The following is a 27317-nucleotide window of genomic DNA, read 5'->3' on the forward strand; positions in this document are numbered from 1 at the left end:
CTGTCACACACAGCGATGTGTGCGTCACAGCGGGAGAGCGACGACCAAAAAAATGAAGCTGGACATTCAGCAACGACCGGCGACCTCACAGCAGGGGCCAGGTCGTTGCTGGATGTCACACACAGCGACAGTGACGGGACGTCGCTGCTACGTCACAGAAAATGGTGACGTAGCAGCAACGTCGGTCGTCGTCGCTGTGTGTGACACCACCTTTAGAGTTCAGGATTTCACATTCTTAGTTTACTGCTTGTACCTGACTGTTTAAATTAATTTTATAGGGAAAATAAGATCAGATATGCAAATTAGTTTGTGTTTTGTTTTTTTAATGGTGATTTATTCGAATATATTTTTATTTTGTGACCCTATCCCTTTTTTTCTGTTTGTATGATTCTTTTTAAACAATTTATATTTCCTTTTGCAGGTTAGCAATCTAGTCACAGCTGTCACCTAATCATGTCTCAGTTATTTCTACTATCAAAGGTTTTTTCTTTATGGATAGTGTTTAACGTAAGGTTTTAATATTTCCCAGCAATGTATATTGTTGAAAATATAAAAGTTATTTTCAGTGTTTGTTCAATTTTAGTAGGTAGCTAATTTATTATCTGCTGTCTTATTCTTCCTTTTAGGGAATACCAGTATAAACATTCTGAATTTTGACACATTGGTAAACAAAAAACTAAACAAGGGGGGGAATAAGGTATTAATTATATTCTCCAGTTTCTTCGAGGGCACAGCAGGCATATTAGATAGGTTTTGAAGCCGACTCTTCCCCCGCAGGTTATGTTTACTAGATTATTATGGAGGCATATCTGTTAACTGAAATAGGAAGTCTTGTTTTTTTTTTTTTTTAAAACATTTTTTTTTTTTATTAAACTTTTAAACATAACAGAAAGGGAAGCAATAACTTGTTCAAAGAATTAGACAGTGTACATGACATTGATATGCTCAACATTCGAGCAGTGTACCTTGCAGATTACTATAGTGGTAGTTACAACCTTTTTAATTTAAGCTATATGAAAAAAAAGGAAAAGAAGACATGTACACAAAGAGACAATGAACAATGAGTGAGAATGTGAACCACTCCACAATTATGCCTCTGTGATGGTATCAGCCACCGATTCCATATAATGCACATTAAGTAATTGCTGATGTCCCTAAAGCCCCCAATGTCCCCCCCAGGTCTTCCAGACAGTACCATTCCGTATGGCGAAAAGGACTGACTATTTTCAGAATTTCCTGAGGACTATAGTGGAACCCTATAAACTGTTTCCACAGCGGAAAAACTTTCCCTGCTGATTTTTCTTTGCTCCTTTCAGCTTCTAGCAATTCCAGCCCTAATTGTTTCATTTGAGATATTATTGATCCCATTGATGGAATATTTGGTTTAAGCCACTCGCTAAAAAGATTTCGTAAAGCCACAATTAAAAATGTGTGAATATTTCTAGGGATCTTCACTTTGTCTATCCCAAGTTGAGATTCAGATTCAGGGGGACGAAGCTGATGGAAAAGCAAAGCCTGTGGCGATTGTGGAAGTTTTGTTCCCCAACATGCCTGGATCTGGTCTCCAAAGACATACAGATAGGGACTCTAGATTGTGAGCCCCAATGGGGACAGTGTTGCAAATGTATGTAAAGCGCTGTGGAATTAATAGCGCTATATAAATGAATAAAATTATTATTAATTATTATTATTATTAGCTTCCAGTAAGTTACTACTTCTGTGCATTCCCACACCCCATGCCAAAGGTTTGTATAGGGCACCTTACATTTAGGACATGCTGTAATTCTGTCAGGGCAGCTATGGGAAGGCGGGATGTTAAATCCATACAGCGCTGTGTGCATGAGTTTAAAATAAGTCTCCCTCCATCTCTCACACAAGATGGATTTTCTCACCCGTTCCCACCCTTGCAGTATTGTCTCAGCTATATCCAGATCTCCGGTCCACCTCTCCCATGTCCTGAACAGTTTACTGTGTCTTGCTTTCAAAAATTTGTGTCTTATGTTACCATACAGTGAGGAAATGCTCACCATCTGGGTGCATTGGCCAATAATTTCATCTAGGGCATGAGAGGTAGCTTCCTTTTCTGTCTGAGTCTGGATTGACAGAAAGACCGGAGCTGCAGGACCTGCATGAAATGCTTACTATGTATCTGAAATTTGAGCATGATTTCTTGTGGAGACATCCATTTTTTATCCTCTAAACTCATAATACTCCCCGCTTTCCGTAAATGGTCACTTGTCTGTCCAATTACCGCCCTGACCTCTGCTCCCTGGGGGAATTCGGGGTGGCCAAATATTGGCATATGTTTAGAGATCAAGAAGGGCAGTTGGAAAGCTTTCCTTACTATTTTCCAGCACATTATAGTGTCCCTTAGTAGAAAGGAGGATTTTACCGACTGTGGCAGTTTGGCTTGTTTAGTGTGGATAAGAGCGGTTAGGTCCCAGGGGGCGGCTAACTGTCGTTCTAGATGTGTGTTTGAGTAACAACTCGTGTCGTGCATCCAATCCACCACATGCCTGAACAAAGAGGCGATATTGTAAGCACGTATGTTTGGGAAATTAACCCCTCCTTCATTTCTTGATAGCATCAATTTTTCTACAGCGATTCTGGGTCTTTTACCTGTCCAAATAAAGTGTGTAAAGGCCTTCTTCAATTTGTTTATGTCTGAGTGTTTTAAAATCAGGGGTAGGGTTTGCAAGGGGTATAGGAGTCTGGCAAAGATAATCATTTTGATCAAATGACATCTACCCAGAAGGGATATTGGTAAGTGATGCCACCTTTGCAATTCCTCCAATATTTTACCTATCAGGGGGGTATAGTTTAGTAAGTATAATTCATCTGGTCGCCTCCCTATCTTTATACCCAAATACGATATATGTGACTTTGAGACACGGAGCTCCAAACCCAGCTTCCTCCAGTGCTCCAGGGGTGTTTTTTCTCCTAGTTCTAAAAGTTCGCTTTTGTTAATATTGATCTTGTAGCCCGAGTATTCCCCAAATTTCTGAATAAAATCAAAAATATCTCTTAACTGTGCTAGTGGTCGTGACAGGAACAATATGACATCATCTGCAAAAAGAGCAATTTTGACTATATCCTTGCCTACTTTAATTCCGTCAAATAGATCAGTCTCCTCCACATATCTAGCAAAGGGTTCCATGGCCAGGTTAAATAGCAATGGTGACATTGGACAGCCCTGTCTGGTCCCTTTGTGTAGGTGAAAAGGAGCAGAGAGGAATCCAGGAGTATGTATTCTGGCTGTAGGGCTGTTGTATACCCCGTCCAAGTATGTTCTAAATTTGCCTTTTAAATTGAAAGTGTCCAGTGTCGCCCCCAACCATTCCCAACTGACATTATCAAATGCTTTCTCTGCATCTAGAGTTAGGAGAGCTGGTCTGTCACCTGAGTGTTGCTGTCGGCCCACCACATCCAACACTGTCAAAACCTTCCTTATGTTCTTAACTGCAGCCCTCCCTTTAACAAACCCCACCTGAGCCGGTTTCACCAACTGAGGAAGCACCCCTGCCAAACGCTCAGCCATTATTTTAGACATAATTTTTTGGTCTAGGTCAATTAGTGAAATAGGTCTGTAGGAGCCTGCCTCTAGGGGGTCCTTTCCTTGTTTCGGTATTACTTTGATGTACGTCTCTTTGGATCTGACTGGAATGTCCCCTGTTGTCAAAATAGTGTTGTAATAAGTGGTCAATGTCGGGGAAATCTGTTCTTTAAGTGCCTTATAAAACTCCCCACTATATCCATCAGGTCCGGGTGCCTTCCCATTCTGAAGATGACTAATAGTTTGCTTTACCTCCTCTTCCTTAATATCCGCATTAATTACATCCAACTGCTCCTGTGTAAGTTTTGGGAGAGATAAATGTTGGAGAAAGGATCTGCCCTCTGTTATGTTGGTGTGTGAGGATTTATATAGGTCTTTATAAAAGTCTTGTAGTATGGCATTTATGTTTTTGGGATCGGAAGTTACCTTTCCTTGTCTATCTTTTATTCTGACTATGGGAGATACTTTAGAGTGCCCCTTCGCTAATCTCGCCAATAATTTACCCGCCTTGTTACCATATCTGAGTAATTCAACTTCTTGTCTAGTTCGATGCATCTGCTCCCTTCTGTCTAACCACATCTCAAACTCTTGTTTGACCAGTTTCCAATGTTCTCTATTTTGAGCTGAGGGATTCTGCAAGAACTCCGTGTAAGCTTGTCTGAGTTTTGCACTCGATTCGGAATACCCCTCCTTCACCTTTTTCTTGAGGGAAGAGACATACATTAAAATTCTGCCTCTCAGCACAGTCTTTGCCGTATTCCAAAACAGAGCAGTTTGATCTATGTGTTCTCTGTTGTCAAATATAAACTCCTCCCACCAGCAGCGCAATTTGTCATTAAATCCCTCATCCTTCGTAAGGAAGGCTGGAAACCTCCATATAAAGTCTGTCCCCCTAACCACCTTGTCTGTCAGTTCCATACCCACTGGGGCATGGTCTGATATGACCAAATCATATATTTCAACCGATTTCAGTCTATGCAATAAACTCTCAGAGGTCAAAAGATAATCGATCCTTGACCAGGATTGGTGGACATGGGAAAAATGAGTAAACTCTCTAGCGTCAGGATGTAGCCAGCGCCAGACATCCCTCAACCCAGTCTGGTTAAGAAGAGAAGGGAGTGCATTTTCTTCTCTATGAGGGGCCCTGCTCTGGCTCCTTCTGTCCTCATCTATTTTATGTACTGTGTTAAAGTCACCACCGGTGATTATCAGAGGTGAATTGTCAAGAATAATCTTCCTTTCTATATCTTCAAAGAAGGATTTATTTGAACTATTAGGACCATAGATGTTTTGTATAGAATAGGTTTCTCCCCCATGATCTATAGTGACCCGAACCCACCTCCCCTGGTCGTCACACTCCTGGGACAATAGCTGAAACGCAAAATTCCGGTGGAATAAGATCACTACCCCTGCATGTCTCCCCTGTGCTGCCGAACCCACTACAGTCCCAACCCAGAATCTTTTAAGTCTGAAAAAATCTTCTTTTCCCAAATGAGTTTCCTGAAGAAGAACGATATCTGGGGAGAATCGTTTGAGGTGTCTCAATACCTTAGATCTTTTATTCGGGGACCTCAGGCCTTTTACATTCCAGGAAATGATAATCATAAGGGTCCCTGTGGAATCTATTTACTGCTTTTTACTGGTCGCTTGTGGAGGTGTTGCACAGCACTCTGAGTCTCTCAGTGACTCTTAAAAGAAAGAAGAAGATGTTAGAAGAAGAAACAAAAAAATAGAAAAACACAGCAAAGCAATCAACAGTTAGTCAACAGTAACTTTAAATTCGTAGTGCACTGTAGTGTGTTCCCAACTCTACACACCACCAAAAGTGCTCTGGACTTCACTTTTTTCTGAAGATGAGTGTGCTTGGTTACACAATCATAATAAAGAAGCTCATCTTGCACCATAGGAAATAGATACAAAAGAATACCAGGGTGCCGTCCATATCTCTTACTTACACCCACCCAATTTGACCAAGTCGGTTATTTCGTTACTTCCCTCGCCGAACCACAGGATACATCCCCAAGGAAGGAGGGTATAGATTGTGTGGACAAGCATCCCCCGGCTCGGCGAGTCACCCATGTCCCAAGGCAGCCCATAATCCTCCCCCACTAGATCCCTGCCAACCTTTGCTCACAAAGATAGTTTGTTCAATAACTTGATATCCCCACCAAGACACTGCGGCATAACTCCAGTCTATTAAAAGGAAAAGTAGGTAAGAGGATGAATCAAGGCGTCAGACAGACTGTCACTGAGGTTTTTCATCTTCTGTGGTCCGTAGATCTCTGAGATTTCGGTGACTGTTGCCGTTCGTCCCCCTTCCGATCTCTTCTTCTCTCTGCAATTTTTGCCGATTGTAATATTTTTTCCATGTCTCTTTCTGCATCCTTTGCCGAGTTGTAAACAATACTGTTGCCATCCTTTTGAAAAATCCTCAGCAGGGCCGGATACTGAAGCGTAAAACTTCTTTTGGCTTGAAATAGGGAGACACAAATCTTGCTAAAGGCTCTTCTTCGCTTGGCCACGTCTGCAGAGTAATCCTCGAATAAGAGGAGCCTCATACCTCTTATGATCAGTGGTTGAGTTTGCTGTCTATAAGCCCTTATGATGTCAAATTTATCGTTATAGTCTAGAAATTTCATAATCACTTGGCGTGGTCTTAGTGCCTGATCTCCGGATTCTCGATTATGGGAACGCAGGTCTGGGCCCACCCTGTGAGCTCTTTCAACTCTACATCCTCTGTTGATTCCCAAGGCTGTCGGCAGATCCCTTTCACACAAGCGTTGCAGTTCGGCAGTCGGGACCGCTTCAGATAGCCCCACTAATCTTAGATTGCTGCGTCTGGATCTATTTTCGAGATCTTCAACTTTGTCTGTTAGTCGTTTTGTCTCTGCAACAGTTTCTTCCAGCTGTGAAGACATTTGTTTATTTTCCTCCTCCAGAGATGACACCCTCTGCTGCAGCTCCTCTATCTGTCCTTTATGTTTGTTTAGTTCTCCCCGGAAGTTATGGAGGGCATTCTGGATAGCTTGCTCCAAGGTTTTCTGAATCCCTGGCATGATGTTGGCTGTGACCTCCGCCGCCATATTTTTGTAGTCTATCGTTTGCGGTTGCTGGGCATCCTCCCTGCTGCCATCATTAGGATTGTTTATTGAGTCATCACTGAAGGCACTGTGGAGCGATTGAGATACATCCGCAAGGACTTGTTCCTCCAAAAGGGCTTGATGCCATGTCTCCCTCCCTTTTGCTGCCTGCTCTGACCTCTGCTTGGCGATAATGGTCTGATTTTTGCGCGCTACGTAGAAGGTAGCGATCCATAGGTCGCTGGTCCGCTGGCTGGGAGAAAAGTTCCTCTTTATCAGGAGGGGAATACCCAGTTGAAAATTGAGGATCCTGTTTTAGGATTTATTTATTTACTTCCAGTCCTCTTAGAAGCCAGCAACCATTACATTGGGTGCAGTTCTTTATGTTGGCCACTGGGGGAGAGTGTTATTTGAGATTTTTTTTTTTTTCTTCAAAGTGAGGTGCTATGACTGCCTCAGTCCACCAGATGTCGCTCTTTTCCCCAAACAGCAATTCACTGAGTAATGGCTGAAGCAGAACTGTTTCCCGCCCAAATATGGTCGAGGTGATCAAAGGAGCCTGGAGCAGTCTAGCAGCCACCTCCTCCACTCCTCTGCTGCCTCTTTTCTGCCAGTCTGTCCTCTGAGAGTCCCTGGTCTCTCCCTGCCTCAGATCTTCCTCCCTGCTACAGGTGGCAGGCTTTCCTCCTCAGCCCAGGTGAGAGCACTGTCTGGCTTGCCCCCAGGGAATGAGATCACCAGTGGGGGGTCACTCCAGTGCCTCAGAATCACGGCCTGTCCCAGAGGGGGGGGGGTAGGGGTATATGCAGGGCTCAGGTCTCCAGCTTCCCTCACTGCACGATCTATAGTGGCACACTGCTGCAGAACTTCCCTCCTACCTCCTCCACGTTGCTTCAGACAGAGAGGTGATTGCAGTGTCTGCTCCCCCGCTCCCCTCCTCGGTCACAAAGTTCTCCGGTCTCAGATCTAGCAGATACTCGAGTGGTGGGGGTTATATGCAGGGATGGCTTATACCCGGTGGCAGGTCTGCCTTAGGACGCTGGATGGGGACGGATCTTGCCCTGGCTTTCAGTTTGATCTCTGGCTGATGCTGGAGCTCTTCACTGCACGTCTTACATCCTCAGCGCAGGAGTCGGAAGTCTTGTTTTGTATGTTTATTTATTTAGTATTTTCAGTCATGTGAAGTATAGATGACCACTAACTGTATTATGGTCAGAGTTAAAGTTATAAGAATGATCTAATGTATATTTTTTAGTTTTTTGTTTTCATTAATGGAACAAGATGTTGGTAGATTCTACACTGGATATGCTGCGGTTTGCACAACATGAGGTAGTCTAAATTTGAACCACTTCTTCCTCTATCGGTACAGGTGAAAGTGACGCATGAATGCCTCTCTAGATGGGTAAAACAGGAGTGGGTAAGAGTCTTTAGAGGTGTTTGTAGGTTGTAGATCTTTCCTGTTGTCAAATGAGCTAGGTATGCTGAATATAAAGTATAGATCTGAGCTGATGGAATCGGATGGAGATCCCCGCACAGGTGCAGCTGACCAAGAAGCAGTGAATAGGTCTAGAGTTGAGAGTCCTTCACCAATATGGACCATGCCTCGGTGGCACTTGTCACATCAGTGACTTCTGTCACTCCTTGTGTTCTTAAATCCCTACAGGAACAAGCAAATCAACAAGGAATGGAGTGTGACATGCAGGGAGCCAACTGACTGAGGAAGGTCTATGGACAAAGGGTGGAAAGCTTTCTCTGCCATGAGAGCTCTTCTTAATGATGGCCCAGGTAACCTATGGACTAAAATCTGTGTAAGACAATTGTCAGTGTGTGCTTTGGTGACACCAGGGTTCAGTACTCAGGTAGGCAGACTCACCCAGTCATGTAAGACATGTGGCTAAAATGAAGTGAGGAGGAAAAAACTGTAAAGAGTCTGCAGAAACACCCTACACCTGCTCTACCCATTCTTCGAGACTGCAAACTGATTATAGATGTATACCATGAGCACGTTGTATGCAAGTTTGTGTGTGTTGTGTAAATTTATCTCCAGGTTTGGTCAGAGGCATTCCAGTGCAGAAAACGACGTTGTTGCCGAGAAGCACATGAAGGTGGTATGTAAAAAAAAAAAAAAAAAAAAAAAAAAAAAAAAGTTTACAAAAAAGGTGTATATTTTATAGAAAAGTGGAAACTGGCAAATCGTGTACAAAATGTATGTTTTGTTTTCTTTTCGTAATAAACAGGTCTTTATGTAAGATGTTTTTTGGTTTAGCACAGGCATGTACAATTTTTATATAATTGACTGAATAGTGTGATAAACAGGTATATTTTCCAATTCCAGATCTTAAAATCAGAGCTATTAGCATATGGTCTCCAGTCAGAAGACTGATTGATCTTAAAGGACAAGCGAGAAAGAGCCATGAGTCAACACTAGATGAGTCGATCCAATCCGCAGAAACTTCAATGGATCCACGCCTCGCATTGAAAAGGGTCAATCCACCAAAGCTGCACTGAGTGTCCTGCTTATACTTATCCTTTTCAAAAATTCTGTACAGTCTCAGACCATTATTGGCAAAACAGTTAGAAGAGAGGACTTAGAGAACCTTGGGACATGGGAAAATCCAACTGAGGACTTGTCTAGGAGTCCTTGGTCTCAAACCGGTGAAGAAAACCCCTTTCCGCCCATGCCCCAACGTTCAGTTAGGCAGGTTTTCCAATAAGTCTTTATACCTCTCTTCCTAAGGGAACACAGTACCCTTAGAATTTAGAAATGGCAGAAACAAGTCTTTAGGGGGGACTGTTGAGGATAAGAATTGAGTATCCAAAAATACTTAATTCAGCCATTTCATAGACTCAGGTATATAGTTTAGTAAATGTAAACCAACACACATTTATGCATGTTTTTGTTCCTTAACTTAGACTTATGATTAAGGACTCTTTTTGGTTTTACGGTGTAGTCACAAATGCGTAAAGTTTCCATGTATTGACTTCTACCTCGGCCTCCACGATGTTTTTAATATTTCTAATAAAGGATTATGGAAGTTTTCTCCTAACGTAGAACCAGTGCCGGATCATTTTCTTCCTTGCTATTTTCTTTGTTCCTTAACACAGTATATGTATGTATAAAATATATATATATGTATGTCTTGAAGCCCCGACCGATACTTGATTGGACTGTATTTTGTCCACGCCCTTCACTTCTGAAGAGCTGTGAAAAGTTTTAAAACATTAAAGTTCAGTTGCCTCAGTGCCAGTCATGGAGATAGATGTAACTGACTCATCCTTTATTTTTTTTTTTAGTCTCGTGTGCACACATGACACTATAATTTGAAACAGCAGTCCGATCCCGAAACATCCTTTGAATCTCCTCATCATATTCATCGTTTTAACCTTATCAGGAGGATCTCAATGACAGGACAAAATCCAAAGCAGGTAAGTAAACTACTTCAAAAAATCGGTGTTGTCAAATTCCCTATTCAAGGGTTAACCTTGTGTTTCTATTTTATTTTCAGTGCGACGTCTGATAATCCTGAAGCGATCACGTAGTGACCGCCACCGGAGGGACAACTTGGAGATGCAGGCTCCAAGTGGTTCGGCAGGACGCAAGGGCTCCCAATACAGATATGCCAGAGCCCTTGTGTTCCTTAGAAGCACGATGCTGCCAAGAAGGTAATTAAAAACTGGTTTTGGTTGATTTTGTAATGTATTTGTCAAAAAATTGTCTCCAACAGCATTTTAGTGTAAAGTTCATAACCCAATTTGCATTGATTTTTTTGTCCTTTTGTTTTTCACACACAGAACATTCACGAACACATTGGAGCCTGCATCCGGCCAGCACCCTCCTGGAGTGATCCCACAAGTGACCGTTACCAGTGACCCCTCTGACATGTCTGGTGATCCCTCTTCTGCTCTCTCCATCCCTTCCACCTCTACTTCTCATCCCTCCCTCCCTTCCACCTCGACCTCTCACCCCTCACAATCTACCGTACCATCTTTCCCATCTTACCCACCCTGCCCCTCAGCATACTGGCAGACCTCATTACATGAGGCTGGTCAGCGTGTAGGTATTCCCTTATCCAACCCCTCTGACGCTTCTGACACTAGAACCACGTTAGGTTCTGGGCGACAGCGACAAAGGGGACAGGATAGGGGCAGCATCGAATTCTTACATCTGAATGCAACTATCCATAGTTTTATTAAAGTATTATCTGACCAAATTATTGCTGGCTTCAACCTGATAAACCATAGTTTACAGGAGTTGACCAGCAAGATGGATCAGGTGCTTTCAGCTGTAAGACATACACCTAGCCAGCATTATTTTCATTCAGTAATCAGTCAGCTTTATAAGACGCACCTGATTATAAGACGCACCCTCAAATTTGGTGAAGGAAAAGGGTTTTTTTTTAATATTAAATGGGGTCCGTCTTATAATGCCAGTGTCCATCTAACAAATCATAAAGGGTATACGTCCCTCATAGCCCCCCCATCCTAAAATTATCCCCCTTAATCTGTTTATAGCCCCCTTGTGCTGGCACACGTCCCCCAGTGATGCCACATGTCACCCATTGATTGCACACGTCCCCTATTGATGGCACAAGTCCCTCTGTGCTAGAACACGTCCCCTATTGCTGGCACACGTCCCCCTGTGCTGCCCATGGCCCCCTATGGATGGCACACGTCCCCCTGTGTTAGATATCGCCTCCATGCTGCTGCCCATAGTAAAATAAACACTTTACTTAACCTTCTCCAGTGCTGTCCTCCCTCGTGTCTCCCTCCGTGCTTCTGATCTCCTGTACTTCCTGGTTCTCAGTGCTGGTCATGTGATCGGCACAGCAGAGTGATATCTCTGCGTGCATGATCACAGCGGCAGCAGGAGACCGGGAGATCAGCGCTGTACGAGGTAAATAAAGAGTTTATTTTACTATGGGCAGCAGCATGGGGGCCATATCTAACACAGGGGTTTCATGTGCCATCAAAGGGGGGCGCAGGCAGATATAATATGCGCCGCTGCCCCAGCCCATCACCGCGGTGCGGTTTCAGCACCACAGTGATGGACAGCGGCAGTGCATATATTATAAGCGGGAGCAGGAGCTCTAACGCTGCCTGCCTGCAGCTTTCACCAGCCCCCACCTCCCCTGGACTCTAGTAGAGATATTATATATTATATTCAGCTCAGAGCTTTTATCAAGGTAATGCTGTGTATAATACAGAAAAAAAGAGAAATAAAATATAAAACTAAATCAATGATTTACATATAGAGTGTACAAAGGTATATATCACTCCATTGTATACAATTGTTTACATCACACGTTATATACACAGGGAATTTGAAAAAAATTCAAAAATTGTTGGCAATCACATGAGAAAATAAAGCATACAAAGAAGGTTGATCATAAGGAATCATCATCATTGCGGTACTCGTAACCTAGCTAACAAGGGAGTATAAAAGGCATAGACCATATGTTATATGGATCAGAACGTGGTTGGGGGATTTGCCTGAACAGAAAAAGAGTACATTAGGATACAAGAGCAGATTTAATTGCATTACCTTGATAAAAGCACTGTGAGCTGAAACGTCGGTTTAGTTGAAAAACCTTTTCTTGCCTGCAATAAAAATCACCTGCAGAGAACTTTGTTTCATATTATTCTTTTTTTGAGTGTGCCGAAGCTCGTTTTTCTACTGGATTTCGATTTTCCTTCTGAGCACCTCTCCACCACAGTGTTCGTGAAGCCAGGCTGACTCTTTCTACAGTCATATACACTGACATACATAGATACAGTACACAGACATTTTTATATATTTAGATATATTTCTAATATTGGGAAGGCGGCAACAGCCTCATTCACCTCCCCGCTTGTCTTCATCCAGCTCCTCCTAGATTGGTGGCAGTCACTAACAGACAAGGCCACACAGAGCACACTAACACTGCTGTATATACATCACAAGAGGCTGGGGACATACACATTACTGGGGGGCATACATATTACTGAGGAAAGGGGTATACCGCACCAGGGTGGAGGGGGACATACAACTCTGGGGGTATAGTATGCAGCCCCCATAGTCCTCCATATAGTGTTATGAAGCCCCTATAGTCCCCCACATGGCACAATGCAGCCCCCACATGGTAGTATACAGCCCTCATATTGCACAATGCAGACCCAGATAGCATTAGGCACCCTCATGTAGTATACAGCCCCCTTAGTTGTCTGGCCACAGTGATTGTACATCCTCACTTCTTCTCGTTCCCCAGCTGCTCCGGTCTCCTCGGCGTGTCCACTGCTGTCGCTCTGACCTCTCTGCAGGCACGCACTGTTGACGTCACTGTGCTCCGATGCTGATCTGTCAGAGCACCGACAGACACAGCAGGGAGAATGATGAGAGAGGCAGAGCGCCGCTCCATCTCATCATTGCTCTCAATTGTATCGGCAACTGCGATGCCAATACAATTGAAAGCACGATTCTCGGCGGTGAGGGGTGTTAGGCCGGTGACAGCGCGGGCACCACTCCCCTGTGGTGAGGTAATTCCCATGTGACCAGAAGGGGCGGGGCCTCAGCCAATAAAGCTGGATACCAGGTCACATGGGTATGACCTCACAGGTCTTTAAGCAAAGTGATTTGTTTGTATAATACCATAGAGAACAGAGAGGGAGGAACATGCAGGGGGGTGGGAATCCATCTGAATACCCACACAGAGATTATCTGCTCAGTTGCAAATGTCAATCAAGAAGCTGGTGATTTTTTTATAGTTTACTTTCTTGGATTTGAAAACCCATACATGTGAGCTGACCACTAATGGTATGTAGAGAATCAGCCTGATCGTGCCAGTACTGCACTGGCTTTAGCTTATATACGAAAATCCTGGTTATTGGTTCCCTTTAAGGCTATATGGGCACGCTGCAGTTTTAACTGCAACTAGTCACAGAGAGCCTGGAAATGTAGAAGAAAAAAAAAAAAAAAAAAAAAGGTTGTAATGATGGTACGTCTTTCCCACAATTTTGTTAGGCTATTTGCACACACTGCAGTGTTTGTCGCGTTTTTTGGGGTTTTTTTAGTGCAGTTTTGTTGATAGAACTCTCACTTTTAACTTCCGAGTAAAGTCTATGAGAAGTCAGACTTGCTGTGCGCACGTTCCAGTTTGTCAGCAGTTTGACAAAATTTTGTGACAAAAAAGCAGCAGCATGTTCATTCTGCTTGTGGTTTTGTCAACTTTTGTCACCCATTGAAATCAATGAGGGAATGAAAAACCAATGGCAAAACGCATGATTACAAATTGTTTGCATACGTTTTACCCACGGTTTTGTCAACAAAAACACAGGTCATGAACTTGGTTACAGAATGACAATCAATGCTGGAGTGATTTTGGGGTGTTGGGGTCCGTCTCCCCCAAGCGCTACATAGTCATCCATTACTGGGGTGGCTGTCACACTGCTCCTGTGGCAGCTTTTTGTTCTTCCCGAGACAACCGCTCATTAAGCTCATACATATTCACTGCTTCCCCACTTACCGGCATCTGTGATTGGTTGCAATCAGACAGCTGTCACTCAGCATGGAGGCGCATCTGACTATAAGGCTACTTTCACACATCAGGTTTTTGCCATCAGGTACAATCCGGAAAAAAACGGGTAAATCGGATCCGGTACCGCATCCTTTTTATCCCCATAGACTTGCATTGTAACCGGATTGTACCTGATGGCTTTGCGTTGCATCCGGTTTTTTCCGGATGCGGCAAAATTTAGCAAAGCGGCGGCCGGAGGCAACGTATCTTGCAACGTTTTTTTGTCCGGCAAAAAAACCGCATCGCGCCGGATCCGGCGCGATACGGCGTGTTTTACAATGAAAGCCTATGGACGCCGGATCCGGCGCAATGCGGTAAAAAATGGATGCGGCTACCGGATCCGTTTTTGTAAACTGCGCATGCACCAAATTAATTAAAAAAGCTGATCCTTCAAAAAAAAGGACAAACCGGATGCAAACCGTATCCACCGGATCCGGTTTTGTACGCATCCGGCATAACGGATCCGTTAAAAACCGGATCCGGTGGATACAGTTTGCATCCGTTTTTGCCGGATCCTTTGCATCAGGAAAAAAAAAGGATTGTGCCTGAATGCAGAAAACTGATGTGTGAAAGTAGCCTAACCAATCACAGACGCCGGTGGGTCTGTATTGTACAGTAAAATTAAAAAAAAAAAAAAAAAAAAAAAAGAGTTCAGCCCCCCCTCCCCTCCAATTGTTTGAAACTCAGCCAAGATAAAGCCCCACAGCTGGGGGCTGGTATTCTCAGACTGTGGAGGCCTATGGTTATTAGGCTCTCCCCAGCCTAAAAATAGCAGCTGCCTGGAATTGCCGCATGCATTAGATGTCACAGTCCCGACACTTTAACCAGCTCTTCCCAAATTCCCTGGGGTTGTGGCAATCGGGGTAATGAGGAAATTAATGGAAGCCCACAGCAGTCACTAAGTCCTAAATTAAATATAAAAAAACCTTTAGATAAGAACCCATAAGGATACAATAAATAAAGGAAATTATAAAAATATTTTTATTCAATAATTAAAACAAATATTTATTACAAATCCATAGAAGTGCAAGGCAGGAGAAAGTCCCATAAATTAGAGCAGCAGTTTACTAGGAAAAGAAAGTGCTTAGTGCAAAGACCACTATTTAAATACATATCTGTTTATCATACATAATGTGCACAGTGCAAAATTAATATCCAGGTAATATGATATATATGATAGATATATGGTATAATTAACCTGTATATCAAAGAACCAAAGTGTAAAGATGTATAATTTCCTTTACAAATTAGTACCTTCAATATGGTCAGTAAATGAACCAAAGTATGCTGCTATGCCCCGACGTACTTTTCAGCGATCCTTTCCTCATCCTTTCCTTTATTTATTGGATTCTTACCTAAAGGTTTTTTTGATATTTATTGACATTTAATGGTGATTTTATACGGACATTTTGATTAATAAGTCCTAATTAGTCATGGCAGGGGTCTATGAGACACCCCCTCATTATTAATCTGTAAATAAAAGTAAATAAAACACAATCACCTAAAAAAAAAAAAAAAATCCTTTATTTGAAATAAAAAGGCAAAAAAAGGCCCTCTTTCACCCCCGAACATCCCTGCAGGCCCGAAGTAATCCACACAAGGTCCCATGGCGATTCAGCTCTGCTACATCCCTGTCCTTTCAGAGCGAATGGCATAGAACATGACTGCCCGCTGTGAGCTCCACACAGTAATTGAAGTGAACCGCGCGATAAGCAGTGACGTCACTCAGGTGATCTGCGGTCACAGCGGAAGTCCTTGTGTCCTGGAGTCCGCGACCAAAGTGAGTCACAGGTGGAGGACTCCCCCAAGTGATTTCACAGCTGATCGTGCAGCTCACTACCCTTGCGCTTGGAGCTCACAGCTAGCAGTCTTGTTCTATGATGCTCGCTGTGAGCATCAGATGTAGTAGTGCTAGAAGAGTCATGGGACCTCATGTGGATTATTTCGGACCTGGAAAGGGTGTATGGGGAGTTAAAGTGGTGAAAAAGAGGCTGCTTTTTTGTCTTTGATTTCAAATAAAGGATTTTTTGGGTGTTTGTGTTCTTTTACAGATTAGTGATGAGAGTGTGTCTCAGACCCCTGCCATCACTAATCTTGGACTTAATAACAGCCCATAGCTGCCACTAACTCCTTATTACCCAGATTGCCACTGCACCAGGGCCAAGGTACAGCACACAAATAAGGGCTGATATTAGGGTGGGAAGGGCCATGGTTATTTGGGCTTTTGCAGCCTAATAATAGGAGCCCGCAGCCGCCGCAGAAGTGGTGCATCCATTAGCTGCTCCAACTATGGTGCTGAACCTGGCTCTTCCCGTTGCCCTGGTGCAGTGGCAATCAGAGTATTTAGGAGTTAATGGCAGCCCACAGTTGCCACTAAGCCCTAGATTAGTAATGGGAGGATTTATCACTAATCTGTAAGTGAAAGTAAACGAACACAAACACCCAAAAAAATCCTTTATTTGAAATCAAAGACAAAAAGGCTATTGCCTGCCATTAACTCCTTATTACTCTGACTGCCACCGCACCAGAGCAAATCGGGAAGAGCCGCGTAAAGTGCCGAGACTGTCACATCTAATGGATGTGGTAATTCCGGATGGCTGCAGGCTGATATTTTTAGGCTGGGGGGCGCCCAATAACCATGGGTCTCCCCAACCTGAGAATACTACCCCCCAGCTGTTGGGCTTAATCTATGATGGGAATCATAATATTGAAAGGGGGCGGGGGAAATCTTACGCAAATTTCTTTTTTTTTTATATATATATTTTATTGTACAATATAGACCTGCCCACCGGCGTCTGTGATTGGAATTGTCAGACATGCTGTTATTCAGTGCGGAAGCTCGTCTGACTGAATCTAATCACTGACGCCGGTGGGGAGAAGTAGTGCACATTCAATGAAGGGAATGATTGGGCCGCCGGAGCAGTGAATGATTGGGCCGCCGGAGCAGTGAATGATTGGGCCGCCGGAGCAGTGAATGATTGGGCCGCCGGAGCAGTGAATGATTGGGCCGCCGGAGCAGTGAATGATTGGGCCGCCGGAGCAGTGAATGATTGGGCCGCCGGAGCAGTGAATGATTGGGCCGCCGGAGCAGTGAATGATTGGGCCGCCGGAGCAGTGAATGATTGGGCCGCCGGAGCAGTGAATGATTGGGCCGCCGGAGCAGTGAATGATTGGGCCGCCGGAGCAGTGAATGATTGGGCCGCCGGAGCAGTGAATGATTGGGCCGCCGGAGCAGTGAATGATTGGGCCGCCGGAGCAGTGAATGATTGGGCCGCCGGAGCAGTGAATGATTGGGCCGCCGGAGCAGTGAATGATTGGGCCGCCGGAGCAGTGAATGATTGGGCCGCCGGAGCAGTGAATGATTGGGCCGCCGGAGCAGTGAATGATTGGGCCGCCGGAGCAGTGAATGATTGGGCCGCCGGAGCAGTGAATGATTGGGCCGCCGGAGCAGTGAATGATTGGGCCGCCGGAGCAGTGAATGATTGGGCCGCCGGAGCAGTGAATGATTGGGCCGCCGGAGCAGTGAATGATTGGGCCGCCGGAGCAGTGAATTGGTAAGTATGAAGAGTTTGCTTCTACCCTTTTGCGCTGGATTCTGGTCCCCATAGACTTTTTATGGTGACCGGCATCTGGCCAGATACCAGGGATCAATCCCCTGCCAACCCCGAGTCAGCGGGGAATTGATCTGCCAGACCTCAAACGCAGGACAAAAAGGCAAAAAGAATTGGCATACTGCATCTTGGCTGTCCTCAAACACAAAGCCAAAAAGATGTGCTGTGCAGACAGCAAAATAGAAATCACAGACTTTGCTGGGGGAATAAAATGCATGCATTTGGGTGCATCTGTTGTGACCACCACCTTCACAAAAAAAAAACAAAAAAAAAACAAACACCAAAAATACAGTAAAAGATGCTGTGTGCGCATGTAGCCTTATAGGATTGCACTTGTCCATGTAAAACGCAAGTGGAGCCGAGGCCTTAAAACGCAAATCTATGCAGTGTCAGATCGAGACTTAATAAACATATTGTAAAAGACTTCCAGATCACACAAAGAATAGAGTGCACTAGATACAGTTGTGCTCAAAAGTTAAATACCTCAGCAGATTTTTTTGCTTTCTTGGCCTTTTTTCAGAGAATATGAATGATAACACAAACTTTTTTCCACTCATTGTTAGTGGAAGCCATTTATTATCAAATTACTGTGTTCTCATTTTAAATCAAAATGACAATCAAAATCATCCAAATGACCCTGATCAAAAGTTCACATACCCTGGTGGTTTTGGCCTGCCAACATGCACAGAAGTTGACACAAAAGGGTTTAAATGGCTAATAAAAGTGACATCCTCTCCAGTGACCTGTTTGCTTGTAATTAGTGTGTGCGCGTAAAAGCTGAGTGAGTTTCTGGGATCCAGACAGACTCATGCATCTTTTATCCTGCCACTGACGTTTCTGGATTGTGAGTCATAGGGAAAGCAAAATAACTGTCAATGGATCTATGGTAAAAGATAGCTGAACTGTATAAAACAGGAAAGGGATACAAAATGATATCCAAGGACTTAATAATGCCAGTCAGCAGTGTTCAAAGTGTGATTAACAAATGGAAAATCAGGGGCTCTGTAAAAACCAAACCACTTTCAGATAGACCAACAAACATTTCAGCCACAACTGCCAGGAAAATTGTTTTGGGTGCAAAGAAAAACCCACAAACATCAGCTGAAATACAGGACTTACTGAAAACTAGCGGTATGGCTGTTTCAAGATGCACAATAACGAGACACTTTAAGAAAAATGAGCTGTATGGTTGAGTCACCAGAAGAAATCCATTACTGTGCAAATGCCACAAAGTATCTCGCCTACAATATGCCAAACAACACAGAGACAAGCCTCCAAACTTCTGGAACAAGGCAATTTGGAGTGATGAGACCAAAAATCTACCTTTTTGGCCACAACCATAAATGTTACATTTGGAGAGGTGTCAACAAGACCCATGATAAAAGGAACACCATTCCTACTGTAAAGCACGGAGGTGGAAATAAATTATATATATATATATATATAATCCAGCACAGTCTGGTATTCAATTAAAAGCTTTTCTTCTTTATAAGTAAATCGGTAGATTATAATAAAATCCAGGGACATGCAAATTCATATTCTATGGCCCCAGCTCAGAGCCTCATAAACAACTACCATAAAAGAGGACAAGCTGTCATTGATGTTAGAGGGGGCAATACACGGTATTACGAACTGAGATATGTAAACTTTTGAGCACAACTGTAGACCGTCTGAACTGCGGTGAAGTCACTCAGAAGAGGCACAGAATGGCTCTGGACACCAGAGAGAGCAACAGTAGGTGAGTACTAACAAGAACTTATGTACAGGTTTAATTAAAAATAAATAAAAAGCATCTCATCAGTAACAACTGCCATCTGTCTCCGTAATGGGAAAGTCTTCACTGATTTGGATTACAGATTTTACGTTAGAATTTTGATAATGACTGATCAATTCTGGAACATAAAGAAGATTTCCCTGATAAGATATACCGTATTTTTCGCTTTATAAGACGCACTTTTCCTCCCAAATGGGGGGTGCGTCTTATAAAGCGGTACCCGGGGTGGGGGGGGTCCTGTCTGAGGCGATCGGACGGCCGGGTGCCTGTGGCTGCATGCAAGCGGCCGGGTACCTGTGCTTGCGTGCGGTGGCAGCCGGGTACCCGTGGCTGTGTGCGGGCAGCAGCGGTTGCTGTGTGGGGTCGGCAGCCGGGTACCCGTGCTTGCATGCGGTGGCAGCCGGGTACCCATGGCTGTGTGCGGGCGGCAGCCGGGTGCTGTGTGCGGGCGGGAGCCGGCTGCCGCCCTCACACAGTCACCCGGCTGCCGCCCTCACACAGTCACCCGGCTGCCGCCCTCACACAGTCACCCGGCTGCCGCCCTCACACAGTCACCCGGCTGCCGCCCTCACACAGTCACCCGGCTACCGCCCTCACACAGTCACCCGGCTGCCGCCCTCACACAGTCACCCGGCTGCCGCCCTCACACAGTCACCCGGCTGCCGCCCTCACACAGCCATGGGTACCCGGCTGCCACCGCACACAAGCACAGGTATCCGGCGGCTTGTACGCAGGGTGGGCGGGCATCCTGCTGGCTGCCACTCTGTGCATGCGGTGCAGGCGGCAGTCGGGTGCAGCAAGTTACCAGTTGTCCGCGGTCCCACTTTCAAATGATGGCGCCGGTGGAGCTCTTGGATGAGAGCTCCATCTGCGCACGCGCTGCTCCGGGAGTCAGCGCGTGCGCAGATGGAGCCCTTGGATGAGAGCTCCATCTGCGCATGCGTCGCTCCGGGCGCCATTACTTGAAACGGGACCGCGGACACACTCCACCACTGAGCACTCCCTGCCGCTCCCACCACTGAGCCGTCGCCGCCACCACTGAGCCGGGACCGCGGACACACTCCACCACTGAGCAGTCCCTGCCGCTGCCACCACTGAGCAGTCGCCACCACTGAACCGGGACCGTGGACACTCACTGCACCGGCCTGCTGCACGGCTCAACCGCCACGGCTGCTGCCGCCACCACGGACCCCACGGCTCCTGCCACCGCGGACGCCACCGCGCCTGCAACCACGGACCCCGCTGCCACTGACCCGCCGCGCCTGCCAGCACAACCTGTGCCTCCTGTGACCCCGCTTCACCACCACTGCTGCCCCCCTCCGGTAAGAGAACACCGGAGCATAAGACGGACCCCATTTTTCTTTTTTTTTACCTTTTTTTATGTCTAAGTTTGGGGTGCGTCTTATATTCCAGTGCGTCTTATAAAGCGAAAAATACGGTATTACAAAGCTGATTATTTTCATGTGTACTATTGATTTAGGAAATTAAAATTTTAAACAGTGGTAACACTTTAAGGCTTCATTCAGACATTGTTTTTCACGTGTGTTGTGTCAGTGTTGACTAGAAGCAAGGAATTTTGTGGATTTTTTTGTCAGCGTGATTCCAGCAGAGTTGGTTTGGCATGCTGACTGTTTTGAATAAGATGGAAGTGTAGTTTGAACCCCCAGAATCAAGTTCAATAGTGAGACCCATGCACCCCAATTCAACACAGCCTGTGAAAGGCCAACAGTTCATCTGGAGAAGACAATGGTGTGCATGTAGCCAATCACAGCGTTTCCGCCATACACGTAGCCTATCATGGGAGTCACACAGCATTTCCGCCATACATGTAGCATGCATGATAGAAAAGGACATCCATGGTAAACAGTTATAAGGCCAATTAGATGGAGTAGTAAACCGCAGTAAGGAGTACACACTGCATTAGGCACAATGTAAGCGTGAATGTAAGGGCTAGTCCTATCCAAGTTCCCGGTAAGATTGGGCACGGGCCTTTTGGCACACTAAACTGGTGCTGCTATCTGCAATTAGTGTGTGGAAAATATCACTTGTCGTCAGTTATCCTATTCAGTTCCATTGGTCAGTCTATAGACTGCTGCCTGGGCACAGAACCCTGCACTGGGTGGTAGGCCGCTCCAGGACCCACTATCGCAGACCTGGGCAAGGGGCGGCCCGCGGGTCACATCCGGCCCGCCTACTGTCTGTGACCGGCCCGCCCATTAGATCAGAGTTGGAGACGTGGTGCCGCTTCTCCTGCAGGGCAGGAACTTTTCAAATGACACACGCACGCTGTACTGACGACATCAGGGCGCACGTGTGTCACAGAGAAAAGTGCCGTGCAGGGAACAGAGGACAGATTCCTGCGTTCCGCTGCTACACCGTGCGGAGCTTCAGGATCGGTCCTCTGTTCCCTGCGGCAGCTTTCTCTGTGACACACGCGCGTCCTGATGTCGGCAGTACAGTGCGTGTGTCATTTTGAAAAGTTCCCGACTGGACAGAGACGCAGCAGCGGGGGCAGGGGCCGTACAAGAACAGCAGGGGCAGTACCAGGGAAGAAACAGCTCAGCGGGGGACCCGTACGGAGGTGCCTGAGGAGGGAGAGGTGAGTGGTCACTAATAACCTGAAAGGAAGGGGGGGGGGGGGTAACTGGTGTAATATTTGGGTGTAGTGATGTAATGTATTACAGGTGCAGTATATAGTGCTGTAGTGTATTACAGGGGCAGTATATAGTGCTGTAGTGTATTACAGGGGCAGTATATAGTGCTGTAGTGTATTACAGGGGCAGTATATAGTGCTGTAATGTATTACAGGGGCAGTATATAGTGCTGTAATGTATTACAGGGGCAGTATATAGTGCTGTAATGTATTACAGGGGCAGTATATAGTGCTGTAGTGTATTACAGGGGCAGTATATAGTGCTGTAGTGTATTACAGGGGCAGTATATAGTGCTGTAGTGTATTACAGGGGCAGTATATAGTGCTGTAATGTATTACAGGGGCAGTATATAGTGCTGTAATGTATTACAGGGGCAGTATATAGTGCTGTAATGTATTACAGGGGCAGTATATAGTGCTGTAATGTATTACAGGGGCAGTATATAGTGCTGTAGTGTATTACAGGGGCAGTATATAGTGCTGTAGTGTATTACAGGGGCAGTATATAGTGCTGTAGTGTATTACAGGGGCAGTATATAGTGCTGTAGTGTATTACAGGGGCAGTATATAGTGCTGTAGTGTATTACAGGGGCAGTATATAGTGCTGTAGTGTATTACAGGGGCAGTATATAGTGCTGTAGTGTATTACAGGGGCAGTATATAGTGCTGTAATGTATTACAGGGGCAGTATATAGTGCTGTAATGTATTACAGGGGCAGTATATAGTGCTGTAATGTATTACAGGGGCAGTATATAGTGCTATAATGTATTACAGGGGCAGTATATAGTGCTGTAGTGTATTACAGGGGCAGTATATAGTGCTGTAGTGTATTACAGGGGCAGTATATAGTGCTGTAGTGTATTACAGGGGCAGTATATAGTGCTGTAGTGTGTTACAGGGGCAGTATATAGTGCTGTAGTGTGTTACAGGGGCAGTATATAGTGCTGTAGTGTGTTACAGGGGCAGTATATAGTGCTGTAGTGTGTTACAGGGGCAGTATATAGTGCTGTAGTGTGTTACAGGGGCAGTATATAGTGCTGTAGTGTGTTACAGGGGCAGTATATAGTGCTGTAGTGTGTTACAGGGGCAGTATATAGTGCTGTAGTGTGTTACAGGGGCAGTATATAGTGCTGTAGTGTGTTACAGGGGCAGTATATAGTGCTGTAGTGTGTTACAGGGGCAGTATATAGTGCTGTAGTGTGTTACAGGGGCAGTATATAGTGCTGTAGTGTGTTACAGGGGCAGTATATAGTGCTGTAGTGTGTTACAGGGGCAGTATATAGTGCTGTAGTGTGTTACAGGGGCAGTATATAGTGCTGTAGTGTGTTACAGGGGCAGTATATAGTGCTGTAGTGTGTTACAGGGGCAGTATATAGTGCTGTAGTGTGTTACAGGGGCAGTATATAGTGCTGTAGTGTGTTACAGGGGCAGTATATAGTGCTGTAGTGTGTTACAGGGGCAGTATATAGTGCTGTAGTGTGTTACAGGGGCAGTATATAGTGCTGTAGTGTGTTACAGGGGCAGTATATAGTGCTGTAGTGTGTTACAGGGGCAGTATATAGTGCTGTAGTGTGTTACAGGGGCAGTATATAGTGCTGTAGTGTGTTACAGGGGCAGTATATAGTGCTGTAGTGTGTTACAGGGGCAGTATATAGTGCTGTAGTGTGTTACAGGGGCAGTATATAGTGCTGTAGTGTGTTACAGGGGCAGTATATAGTGCTGTAGTGTGTTACAGGGGCAGTATATAGTGCTGTAGTGTGTTACAGGGGCAGTATATAGTGCTGTAGTGTGTTACAGGGGCAGTATATAGTGCTGTAGTGTGTTACAGGGGCAGTATATAGTGCTGTAGTGTGTTACAGGGGCAGTATATAGTGCTGTAGTGTGTTACAGGGGCAGTATATAGTGCTGTAGTGTGTTACAGGGGCAGTATATAGTGCTGTAGTGTGTTACAGGGGCAGTATATAGTGCTGTAGTGTGTTACAGGGGCAGTATATAGTGCTGTAGTGTGTTACAGGGGCAGTATATAGTGCTGTAGTGTGTTACAGGGGCAGTATATAGTGCTGTAGTGTGTTACAGGGGCAGTATATAGTGCTGTAGTGTGTTACAGGGGCAGTATATAGTGCTGTAGTGTGTTACAGGGGCAGTATATAGTGCTGTAGTGTGTTACAGGGGCAGTATATAGTGCTGTAGTGTGTTACAGGGGCAGTATATAGTGCTGTAGTGTGTTACAGGGGCAGTATATAGTGCTGTAGTGTGTTACAGGGGCAGTATATAGTGCTGTAGTGTGTTACAGGGGCAGTATATAGTGCTGTAGTGTGTTACAGGGGCAGTATATAGTGCTGTAGTGTGTTACAGGGGCAGTATATAGTGCTGTAGTGTGTTACAGGGGCAGTATATAGTGCTGTAGTGTGTTACAGGGGCAGTATATAGTGCTGTAGTGTGTTACAGGGGCAGTATATAGTGCTGTAGTGTGTTACAGGGGCAGTATATAGTGCTGTAGTGTGTTACAGGGGCAGTATATATAGTGCTGTAGTGTGTTACAGGGGCAGTATATATAGTGCTGTAGTGTGTTACAGGGGCAGTATATATAGTGCTGTAGTGTGTTACAGGGGCAGTATATATAGTGCTGTAGTGTGTTACAGGGGCAGTATATAGTGCTGTAGTGTGTTACAGGGGCAGTATATAGTGCTGTAGTGTGTTACAGGGGCAGTATATAGTGCTGTAGTGTGTTACAGGGGCAGTATATAGTGCTGTAGTGTGTTACAGGGGCAGTATATAGTGCTGTAGTGTGTTACAGGGGCAGTATATAGTGCTGTAGTGTGTTACAGGGGCAGTATATAGTGCTGTAGTGTATTACAGGGGCAGTATATAGTGCTGTAGTGTATTACAGGGGCAGTATATAGTGCTGTAGTGTATTACAGGGGCAGTATATAGTGCTGTAGTGTATTACAGGGGCAGTATATAGTGCTGTAGTGTATTACAGGGGCAGTATATAGTGCTGTAGTGTATTACAGGGGCAGTATATAGTGCTGTAGTGTATTACAGGGGCAGTATATAGTGCTGTAGTGTATTACAGGGGCAGTATATAGTGCTGTAGTGTATTACAGGGGCAGTATATAGTGCTGTAGTGTATTACAGGGGCAGTATATAGTGCTGTAGTGTATTACAGGGGCAGTATATAGTGCTGTAGTGTATTACAGGGGCAGTATATAGTGCTGTAGTGTATTACAGGGGCAGTATATAGTGCTGTAGTGTGTTACAGGGGCAGTATATAGTGCTGTAGTGTGTTACAGGGGCAGTATATAGTGCTGTAGTGTGTTACAGGGGCAGTATATAGTGCTGTAGTGTGTTACAGGGGCAGTATATAGTGCTGTAGTGTGTTACAGGGGCAGTATATAGTGCTGTAGTGTGTTACAGGGGCAGTATATAGTGCTGTAGTGTGTTACAGGGGCAGTATATAGTGCTGTAGTGTGTTACAGGGGCAGTATATAGTGCTGTAGTGTGTTACAGGGGCAGTATATAGTGCTGTAGTGTGTTACAGGGGCAGTATATAGTGCTGTAGTGTGTTACAGGGGCAGTATATAGTGCTGTAGTGTGTTACAGGGGCAGTATATAGTGCTGTAGTGTGTTACAGGGGCAGTATATAGTGCTGTAGTGTGTTACAGGGGCAGTATATAGTGCTGTAGTGTGTTACAGGGGCAGTATATAGTGCTGTAGTGTGTTACAGGGGCAGTATATAGTGCTGTAGTGTATTACAGGGGCAGTATATAGTGCTGTAGTGTATTACAGGGGCAGTATATAGTGCTGTAGTGTATTACAGGGGCAGTATATAGTGCTGTAGTGTGTTACAGGGGCAGTATATAGTGCTGTAGTGTGTTACAGGGGCAGTATATAGTGCTGTAGTGTGTTACAGGGGCAGTATATAGTGCTGTAGTGTGTTACAGGGGCAGTATATAGTGCTGTAGTGTGTTACAGGTGCAGTATATAGTGCTGTAGTGTGTTACAGGGGCAGTATATAGTGCTGTAGTGTATTACAGGTGCAGTATATAGTGCTGTAGTGTATTACAGGGGCAGTATATAGTGCTGTAGTGTATTACAGGGGCAGTATATAGTGCTGTAGTGTATTACAGGGGCAGTATATAGTGCTGTAGTGTATTACAGGGGCAGTATATAGTGCTGTAGTGTGTTACAGGGGCAGTATATAGTGCTGTAGTGTGTTACAGGGGCAGTATATAGTGCTGTAGTGTGTTACAGGGGCAGTATATAGTGCTGTAGTGTGTTACAGGGGCAGTATATAGTGCTGTAGTGTGTTACAGGGGCAGTATATAGTGCTGTAGTGTGTTACAGGGGCAGTATATAGTGCTGTAGTGTATTACAGGTGCAGTATATAGTGCTGTAGTGTATTACAGGGGCAGTATATAGTGCTGTAGTGTATTACAGGGGCAGTATATAGTGCTGTAGTGTATTACAGGGGCAGTATATAGTGCTGTAATGTATTACAGGGGCAGTATATAGTGCTGTAGTGTATTACAGGGGCAGTATATAGTGCTGTAATGTATTACAGGGGCAGTATATAGTGATGTAATGTATTACAGGGGCAGTATATAGTGCTGTAATGTATTACAGGGGCAGTATATAGTGATGTAGTATATTACAGGGGCAGTATATAGTGATATATTATATACACACACACACACACACACACACACACACACACACAGTATTGGATAGAATTGAGTTAATTATATCAGTCCGGCCCTCTAAAAGGATCCCAAGTTCTCATGCGGCCCTATGAGAAATTTAATTGCCCACCCCTGCACTAGCGGGTCTGGTGTGTTGCAGTTTTTCACCTTTGTGCGGTTTTCTTTGCAGATGAGAAAAGCTGTTACACAAATGGGAAACAGACACTGATCTAAATAAATGAAGGTCAATACTGGCAAAAAAAAAAAAAAAATCTATACATCTCTACCTTTCTTTTCCTCACACCCCAGAAAACCTGACATGACTGATGCCCAATTGAGCCATCACCGTTACTCCGTAGCCATAATACCCGTGCACCGGACACTCGGCAGCTCCTACCAGTCACAACCAGTCA

At 44.9% G+C, this 27317-nt stretch overlaps 1 protein-coding gene across 2 annotated transcripts in view; it reads right to left on the reverse strand.

Moving 5' to 3' along the window:
• The window catches only part of SMIM29 (small integral membrane protein 29), a 119413-nt gene that overhangs the window by 91552 nt on the left and 544 nt on the right, over positions 1-27317 (reverse strand). The window lies entirely within an intron of this gene.

This window comes from Anomaloglossus baeobatrachus, chromosome 2 (assembly GCF_048569485.1).
Source record: "Anomaloglossus baeobatrachus isolate aAnoBae1 chromosome 2, aAnoBae1.hap1, whole genome shotgun sequence".
Classification (NCBI taxonomy): Eukaryota; Metazoa; Chordata; class Amphibia; order Anura; family Aromobatidae; genus Anomaloglossus; species Anomaloglossus baeobatrachus.